Source organism: Prunus dulcis, chromosome 4 (genome assembly GCF_902201215.1).
Source record: "Prunus dulcis chromosome 4, ALMONDv2, whole genome shotgun sequence".
Classification (NCBI taxonomy): domain Eukaryota; kingdom Viridiplantae; phylum Streptophyta; class Magnoliopsida; order Rosales; family Rosaceae; genus Prunus; species Prunus dulcis.
This window is the reverse complement of record NC_047653.1, coordinates 21,144,319-21,154,100: the sequence shown is the minus strand read 5'-3', so window position 1 is coordinate 21,154,100 and position 9,782 is coordinate 21,144,319. Positions and strand designations below refer to the sequence as shown.

Genomic DNA, 9,782 nt, shown 5'->3' with positions numbered 1-9,782 from the left:
CCAATCTTCTTCTTTAAGCAACTCAGCATTTGTTTGGTTCTCGCCTTTCTTATATTTGAGAGGCCAATCAAGAAGAATGATGCGTTGGTTGAAAATCTTTCTTCTCATTTTTCCAGGTGCAATAACATCTTTGTTAATCATTACTCCTTTGCGAACAACTGAATCTTCCAACTGGCCACCAGGAACCTTCTCAACCTTTATGTACTTTTGAATATCCATTCCCGCAGACCCTGGCCAAGGTCCACCCCTACAATTGTGGTAGCGTCAAGTGCAATTCAAGGGGCAGTCAATTTGGTATGGTGGCATAAACATGTTTACTCCATCAATCACCTATATGGGACAGAGCTTCCTTCTTCCCTTGTCGTCTGTAGGTTTCAACTTCACACTTTTGATATACATGTATGACAACTTGTGGCTATTTATGTATGGCCTCGTAAGACTTGTTCTGCTAGTCCACAGTATTAGGCGAGAAATTTTGTGTTCAATGACTGGAAAGACTTCAGATGACAGAAACAAGAGAAGTTGAAGAAAAAGGGTTAGCAAGAACATAAGTCATGGCCACAAAATAAAGAAAACATGCAATAAGCTCCACAGTAATGTTTACATATTGACCATAATCAGAATATTGGGGAACAAAATACCACGGACAAATACATGAAATGAAAAACGACTCGGCAGTTACTGTGAGATTGTGTACATAAAACTTGGAACAACCAAACCAATTAAAGCAAAGCCATGTCATACAAAAAACCTACATCAAATAACAGTGTATGGTCATCTTGGTTGGAATATTGCAATCAACCCTTGGTTGAGACCGACCTGCAAAAACAATTGGGTTCAGTGCAGATGAAGGCATTTATGAAGGGCAGTTCCAGAATGAAGACTATGTTCATTTGTAACTGCCACCAAATCAGTTCATTGTTCATAGTGCCAAATATCATAATGCCAAATCAGTTCATAGTACCAAATCAGTTTTTGTATTTGTGTTGGCATAGACAGCCGAAAAGAAACTTACAGCATGAGGTGAATTAACGGACATGAAGAAATTTACCTCATAAATATGCCTCCCCCCTTAAACCCTCAATTGCAAGCTTGAGTCGGTAATATTTGATCTTCAAAGGGTCAACTTTATCTACCGACATCCCAGCACTGAGATGCTCGATGAATTTGACGGTCAAGATTCCGCAAGACGCACTGTGAGGCCAATTAGTTGGGAAATTAGAACTGCAGTTATGTCAAATTTGGATAAACAGCACAAAATTCACAAACGTTACCCATCTCGTTGTTGTGGCACATCTGCAATGCTTCACACTGAGAATGGCGTATACATCGACATCGTCAGCCCCTTTTGCTTCACCTCTTCAACCTCAGAATCATCATAAAAGTGCATATCGAACAGCACTCGTGCCAGCGTATCGCTAATAGGGTGCAGAAGCGTAACCAGCTTTGAACGTTTCGTATAATCAATATAGGAGTCATACACGGTTGCAGGATGTCTTACGAAATCAAGTTCGATTGCAACCCAGTGAGACCCTTTCAGATTATATGGAAAATACACCTTCCGGACTTTTGTCCAAGCTTGGGCATACCCGTGTTGCCACGTACCACGCACAAAGTGATGTAAATTCTTCAGCTTGCTGGGTGGAAGGTCAACGGTGTTTGAAGCAGCTGCCTTCTTCGATCCACGTTTCCTGCCAGTCGGTTTGAACGGCTCTAGAAATTGCTGCACAAATTTAAATGAAGGCATATTAGAAAAGCACAACCGACAACAAATGAAGCACAAATTGCTGCACAATGGTTACATGTTTACCTGCAAGCAACAATCTGCCGTTGTCCAGTCCGTTCCAAAAACCAACGGATGAGATAGTTGCCTTTTGCGGATAAGAAAGGTTGCCATGTCCAGGTGCTGAAAGTTGACACATATAATATTAGCACAATTTCATACAACTCAACACTTAAAAAAGGTGAGAAAACAATTGAATTATCGTAATAAAGTACAGCTTTGTGTATCGTTACCCTTGAGCTCATCCATTCGGTTTCATCGACAAGTCGGTAGAAAAAATCAGCGCCCACTGAAAATGATTCCAGCTGCACCTCCGCACTACAAAAGGCAAACTTGCAACGGTTACTTTTGTAGTCATGTCATAAATATGACTTTGTTCATGAAAAAAATACACATGTATATTAAAGCAAACTCTGCATTCTCTCATTAGTGTATGACTACATAGTAGAATAGGATGAATATTGGAATTGAAAGGTCAAGAATCGTAACCTGATATCGCTTTTCCAGGCACTGCAAAACTGTATTACTGCCTTCACATCTTCAATGGGCAAGGATTTGGATGGATCAAAACATGGCGGGGGTGCAGTCGCAGGCGACACAGTCATCGTCCTCTTCTTCCTCAAAGGATCTGTAAATGGGCTCAACAATGTCTGCGTCGGGCGCTTCTGTCTGCACCCTTTACCTTCCACTTCTTTTTTTTTCAACACTTGAACTACCTTCTTCATCACCAGCCATAGTAACTGTGGGTAGACTTGGAGGATTCATCAAACCTCCCGATGGCATACTCTTAGTGATTTTCCAATCTTCTAAAAGCTTCATGACTCTTTGGCAGATTTCGTCACACCCAGCAACATCTTCCGGGGTAGGCAGCTCATCGGATTTTGCCGGGTCAGCTACTTCATGCACTTCTGAGTGAGGAACTGAAGCGGCCATTTTTGCCTCTTCAACTACCATGGCTGCGGAAGGTTCGGCTCCATCACCGGGGACTTGTGTTTCCATTACTGCCGGTTCTGTAGGCGGACTTACATAGGCATGTAATGGCGACAAGTCATTGTTGCCTCCTTCATTCATATGAGGACTACCGAGGTCCTCATGTCCTTCAGCAGCTTCATTCACCCCACCATTTTGTTTTTTCAGCTGCTCTATCTCCAACTTAAAATAATGCTCCATTGAAGCCAGTGTGTTGCGGAAATCCTCCACACACTTTGTATTTTTTTCGAACTCTTTTTCAGCTTTCATTGACTCCTTCCGTACCTTGTCTTCCAACTGATGCACTCTGTCGCAAAGTGCTCGATTTTATAGGGAAACTTTGGCCAATTCATCCTTTGTCCTTTGAAAGTCACGCTTCAAAGTGCGTAACTCTCTGGACGCTACTGTACCCTGCACTAAGTTATAATGCATGTGTTACTATGCAGGCCACAAAATATTGCAACTATACAGCAGTTATTTTCCTATTGTAAAATGACGTATATCTTCGAAAAACTGTAATGCTTGCCTTAGAAGACGACGGAAGGTTTGCAGTATCGTCAATGTCCTTCTCTTTTTCTTCTATAGAGGCAGAAGTGCCGGTTTGTTGTTCAGCGTCATCGCCCAACAAGTCAACAAGTTCTTCACTGTCGTCAGCACTGTCACCCCAAGTCCAATACGGCTGCTGCTTGTCCATCACAAATGGCCGGAGAAGCTGCACATCAACCTGCAATTTACACATACAATATACATATCAGTAAAGTAATTATATTATATTTTCATATCCCGAACATTATCATTAAAAACTGAACTAACCTCTCGGTTCTCGAATACTTGGCTCATTAGCTCATAAAAACGCGGCGAACTATTGCTCCTCCAATGTAGTAAACGAGGGATGTACGCATTTTCTTCGTGCACCACCAAATGTAGTGCAGCCAACGCTGGAAAGACCTCATACGCCAAATCTGGTTTCAGGAATAAAAGGTCAGTCATTGTAAACAAATGCAATTTAACTTCAACATCAATGGACATTTGCTCACCTGAAGTGCATAGGGAAAACCTTTGAGGTGGTACTCTCTTGGTCTACCGGTTGCCGTTGTTGTTGGTTTCTTTCCAGATTTTTTTGTTTTGGCAGTTTTTGTGGGCACTTTCACTCACTGGTAATCTGCACAAAGTGCCCTCAGCAGTGACGCATTTGTCTTCGCATAAGACACAGCACCCCATGGATACTTCCCAAAGTCTTCAAGGTCTTCCGCCAACTTCAAATATCGCATGTCAATGTGGACATGTTTTTCGCTGCCCAACAGCACAAAGACAGCAAAGTATAAGAATCCAAGCTTGAATACATCGTCCACATCATCGCATTCGAGGAAGGCCTTTTCTAATTCCAACAGGTTCACAGTTTTATCGTTGGCAAAGTACTTCCGTTTCAATGAGCAGTTCTCATTCGTGGGAATCGGAATAAAGGGAAGGTTTCCAAACCTTAGCCCCGTCACGATGCAAAATTGCTGCGCCGTGAATTGGATGACCTTCTTGCCAACAATGAATTTGATCCCGTTCAGTTGGGAAACTGTCTTGGGATCAGCTTTCCTGAGCAGCAACCCGTGGACAATCGGAGAAGTCCACTTGAGGTCCTCAATCCCTAGGAGATGACCAAAACAACTCTGTTCAAACATTTGCAGCTGTTGTTCAGTGAATTTCTCCTTGATCGTAGTGATTGCCGTCTTCGTATGGGATAACGACAATGCTTTCCCTTGGAATTTTTGTTCCTCCGCAATCATCAACTTCATTTCACCAACCATATTTCCCTGCATGCCAATATTATAAACAGAATTTCAGTCGGTTGCAATCTACACAATAACAAGCAATAAACAATCACCACTTATGAACAGCCTATTATAGGATATGAAGTGAAACAAATTCAAAAAATACATATCATAAACAAAACCCCAGCTATTTACAACTGACCTCCTCATTTAATGGCTCAAAGCCAAGTTTCAACACACCCAGGACTCTACCACTCCTGCATAATATAATATCTAAACACACATCTCAACACACCATATAATCACACCATCTAATCATGAGACAGCTTCAGCTAGAATGGGAATGTGCGGTAGCACAAGCCTAATTGACAACAATTCAAGAGTAACGATATAAATCTATCTGACTAGAAAGAGTTTTAAAAAACAACAAGATATCGGGAAACAATTTATTCACTTCAAGGTATAATGTAATGGAACATCCTATGAATTAGTGGCAACCACAATACTGACTCTACTATGGCCCTCCTTTCAAATGTAAGAAAATGAAAGAAATTGGCACCATCCCTTCAGTTTTTTCTTAACAAAAAATCAAAGATAAATTCATAAATAAACCATCAAAACGGTATAAAATGTTTGTAAGACATGTACAATTACAAAATTATAAGTTCTCCTCATAAACAGACTTCTCTAAGTATCCATACACAAACAACAAAAGCAAAAGCTTAAACAGTTAGCTTATAGCAAAATCAATGTCCCCATTTCTCTAAACCACAGCTGCTGGTGGTAGGTTCCCATCTTCACTCATTTCCCGCTTTCTTTTAAGCACACAATGATCAAGCACAAAACAGCAAACTTTTAAACAACTCATATTACACCACATATGGTTCTAAACAAAACTCATCCATATCCAATATGCAAGCCCTTAACTTAGTAAACAAAGTTATACAAAAATATGTCGACTTATCAAGCATTATTCTCAAACAAAAAGTATGATGTGGTTGGGAGTTTACAAGTTCAAAATGATATGCACAGGGTAATTGTCTTACACTTTAGATATCATCTTCAACAAACAAAATAGATACCAATTAGACTTGTAAGAAGGTTAAATGCAATGGTCATAAAGACTCATACTAAGCCACCAAATACAAATCAATAACTGCTACAAAAACCATAATAAAACCATACTAAAACTAAAAATACAACTGCACTAAAATGCCAACACAACATCACTACATTAGCAATACACTAGCAAAAAAACACAATACGACAGCAATAGCAACAGCAACACAACAGCAAGCATCAGTCCACAAAGAACAAACCCATTCATTGTTTGAAACAAGGAATCATCATACTAAGATCATTTCAGACAAACCCCTAAAACAATTTCGATGAAACCCCTAAACCAATTTCAGAGAAACCCCTAAACCTTCAACCAATTTCGAACAAACCCCTAAACTAATTTCAGCGAAACCCCTAAACCTTCAACCAATTACAACAAACCCCTCAGCCAATTTCAGAGAAATGCATAAACCCTAAAACAACTTCAGAGAAACCCTTAAACTGTAAGAAAGTGCCGATGAACAGTACCTGTCGCTGGGAGAGGAAGAGAGAAGAGACAGTCGGAGCTGAGTGAGGAGAGACTGAGAGCTGAAGGACCACAGATTCAGAGCAAAGCCACCGGAGAGTGAAGAGAAACAGAGCGCAGCGAAGAGACAGACCCGAGAGAGAACTTCAGCAAAACAGAGACAATAAAATTTCAGCAAAAGTGATATCTGTGCAATAAGGGGACAATAAAATTCTATTTATAGGTTATAGTTCCAAATTTTTAAAAAAAGGGTGGTATTTTCAGTTACAATTATAAAAATGGTGGCATTTTGGGCTATTTCCCAAAATTAAAGGGGATCCTGTGCAGACTCAGCTCTCAGCAGTCATAACAGAAACTCTCTCTGCAAAATATCAACACTTCAACTTCTCTCCATCTCAACCTTCAGCTACCATCAATTCAACTCTCAACTTCTTTGCAGGAGCAACTTCTCTTCTTGGCAACAAGTATTCTTCTCCCATTCTCTCATTTTTAGTTATCTTATGCTCTTTAATTTGAATAGAAAATATTCTAAGGTTTAATTAGGAATGAATTCTAATTGAGAGATTTTGTTGAAATTAATTAGGGCTTTGATTTTAGGAATTTTGTTGAGATATTTAATTTATTGTTGGTATTGTTGAGATGTTTGATTTGTGTGTTGTGTTGGTATGTTTGATTAAATGCATTGATTATATTATGATAATTAGTTTTGTTGTTGTTGACATGTTTGACTAAAATCATTTCTACATATTATTTATAGGTTATCTTTTATTATGTCGGATCACAATCCGAGCCCCAAGAAAATAACGAACTTGTTGTTTTTTTTTAAGAAAAAGAATGATGGGTCATCATCTAATACGATGCCTAGCACTTCTTTTTCTACCATATGAGCAAAATCTTCCCGAGTCTCCCATTGTTGAGCCTCAAGTTGAAAGAGTTGAGAGTCAAAGAGTCAATGATGATCAAGATTTTAATATCAATTATCTTGAACGTGATCCAGGATTACGTCGTCTAATGTGCAAATATTCGGTGAATGAACAAGATAATGTGCGAAGAGCATATATTCTTTTAGGGCCATGTCAACCTGAGTTAGAAGATTATCCAAGCCACTTAGACGGGAAAATCTTACGTTGATTTAATAAAAAGTGGTTTGGTCAATTCTCTTGGCTTGAGTATTCAGTTGCTAAGAACAAGGCATTTTGTTTTCCTTGTTTCTTGTTTGATAGAACTTAATCATTTCCGGCATTTACTGTTGATGGGTTTCAATGTTGGAAGAGTATTGGTGGGAATTATTGTGCATTTCAACATCATGTAGGCAAACTAAATTCACCACATCATCTTCCTATGCAAAAGTGGATTAGCTTAAAAAATTCATCTGTTCATATTGAAGAAGTGGTAGAAAAGCAATCAAATCAACAAGTGATGGACAATCGGTTGCGACTTACAACCACAATAGAGGGCATTAGGTATCTAGCAAATTAAGCATTGGCTTTTCTATGCCATGATGAATTCACTGACTCATCTAACCGAGGCAATTTCATTGAAATCATAAAGTGTTTTGCAAGAATGAATATGGAAGTTGAGAAAGTTGTCCTAGATAAGGCTCATCAAAATGCTTAGTATTTTCCAATGACATACAAAAACAAATGTTGCATATTTTTGCTACCAAGGTGAGGAAGAGAATTTGTAGAGAACTTGGGAAGAACAAATTTTTGTATTTTTGTTGATGAATCGGGTAAAGAACAAATGGCTATTATTATAAGATTTGTTGATGGTCAAGGATTTATTCGTGAGCCTTTTTTTTCGACATTGTGAGTGTTGGATACACTAATACCTTGACTCTTAAAAAAGAGATATGCAAAGTGCTTGGTAATAACGACATTCTAGTGGAAAATATGTGTGGTGAAGGGTATTATGGTGCTAGTAATATGCATGGTTCATAGAATGGATTACAAGCATTGTTTCTTGAAGATTTCCATATGCATATTATGTGCATTGTTTTGCTCTTCGCTTGCAATTAGCATTAAATGGAGCAGCTAAAGATGTGAAAGTTGTATGGAGATTTTTTTTTAAATTCTGACAAACATTGTGAATTTTGTTAGTACTTCTGCTAAGCGCTTTAATGAGTTAAACTTAATTCGAAAAACTGAACTCAAGGAGTTGTTGGATTATGGGGAACTTGAGACAGGTAAAGGACTTAATCAAGCTCGTACTTTGAAACGAGCTGGAGCAACTCGTTGGGGATCTCATTTTATCTGTATTACAAGTTTGATGAGTCTATTTAAAGAGACTAAATTACTTCTTTTGGAAATCAGTGATCATGGACCTAACCAACAGTTTCGTGGTGATGCAAAGAGTAAGTATATTGCTATGATATCTTTTGAGTTGGTGTTTTGATTGGTTTTGATGGAAAAAAATTATGGGATTGACCAATTTTCTTTGTCAAGCATTTCAGACGAAAACTCAAGACATTGTAAGTGCTTTAAATTTTGTTGAGAACACAAAAATGCAACTTGAAGATATGAGGGAACATGGTTGGGATGATTTATTCATGAGTGTGGTATCATTTTGTGAACTATTGTGTTGATGTTCCTAATATGGGTGGTCGTTATATGATGGGCACACGTCGTTCTTGCCAACATAAGATTTTATTACAATGAGCGTGTCTATCACATTGATGTATTTAATGATGTTATAGATTGCATGATGAGGGAGTTAAATGATAGATTTTCATAGCAAACAGTTGAACTTCTTACTCTTAGCTTAGCATTGGATCTGCGTAATTCTTTCATGTCATTCAATATTAGGCATATATGTAAACTTGCAGAGAAATTCTATCCTGCTGATTTCCTTCCTCAGGAGTTGAAAGCTTTAGCAGTAGAGCTCACGTATTTTCAAAATGATATAAAACGCCTTCCATGCTTTAAGGAAATCACTACTCTTCCTCAGTTATGTCAATAATTGGTTGAAACAACTTTGGGGAAAAACTACTATTTGATTGACAGGTTGATTCGGTTGGTGTTGACTCTTCCTATTCCTACAACAACAATGGAACGAGCTTTCTCATGTATGAAAATTATTAAGAATCGATTTCGAAGCACTATAAGTGATGGATATTTTGCTGACTGTATGAGCCTCCACATTAAAAGAGAGTTTGCCAATACTATTGACAATGCATCGATAATTGAGGAATTTAAGAGTTCTAAGCCTTGTAGGGTTAAATTTTATATTTAAATAGTGTTACTTTGTATTGCATTGCATTGCATTTACTTTTTGTTTTTATTTTAGTTTTTGTATTTGTAGATATAGATGCATTTGAGGGTAAGGCTCATTACGTCCCCCCTCACTATATGTATTTTTTAATGTTTATTAATGAAATTCACTTGTACCGTCGAGTTTATTAGATAGGTTTTGCCCAGCCGGCTTCCGAATCCTAGAACCGCCACTGTGCAGAGGGATTTTTTGTGGTGGTCTTGCAAAAGTGAGTGTGTGCGCATCTGTTTTAGCTATGGAAGCGGAGGCAGCTCTGAGTGGTATCAAATTTTGGTTTTCATAATGGAGATCACATGATTGTGTTGGAGTCGGATTCACGAGCGATGATGGTGTATGGACTAAAAGGGAGTTTGGGCAATAGGGTGCAGACAATTCTTCCGATTATCAATGAGATCCACAGACTGTCTTCGCA

At 38.5% G+C, this 9,782-nt stretch overlaps 1 long non-coding RNA gene across 1 annotated transcript; it reads right to left on the bottom strand.

Annotated features, from left to right (window-relative positions):
- Positions 1-555: 555 nt before the first annotated feature.
- On the bottom strand, positions 556-1,303 carry LOC117626538. Its single transcript, XR_004585588.1, has 3 exons — positions 1,275-1,303; positions 1,052-1,194; positions 556-819 (listed from the first exon to the last, which is right to left on the bottom strand). It is a non-coding gene; the product is annotated as an uncharacterized LOC117626538 (long non-coding RNA).
- Between the last annotated feature and the right edge of the window lie 8,479 nt (positions 1,304-9,782).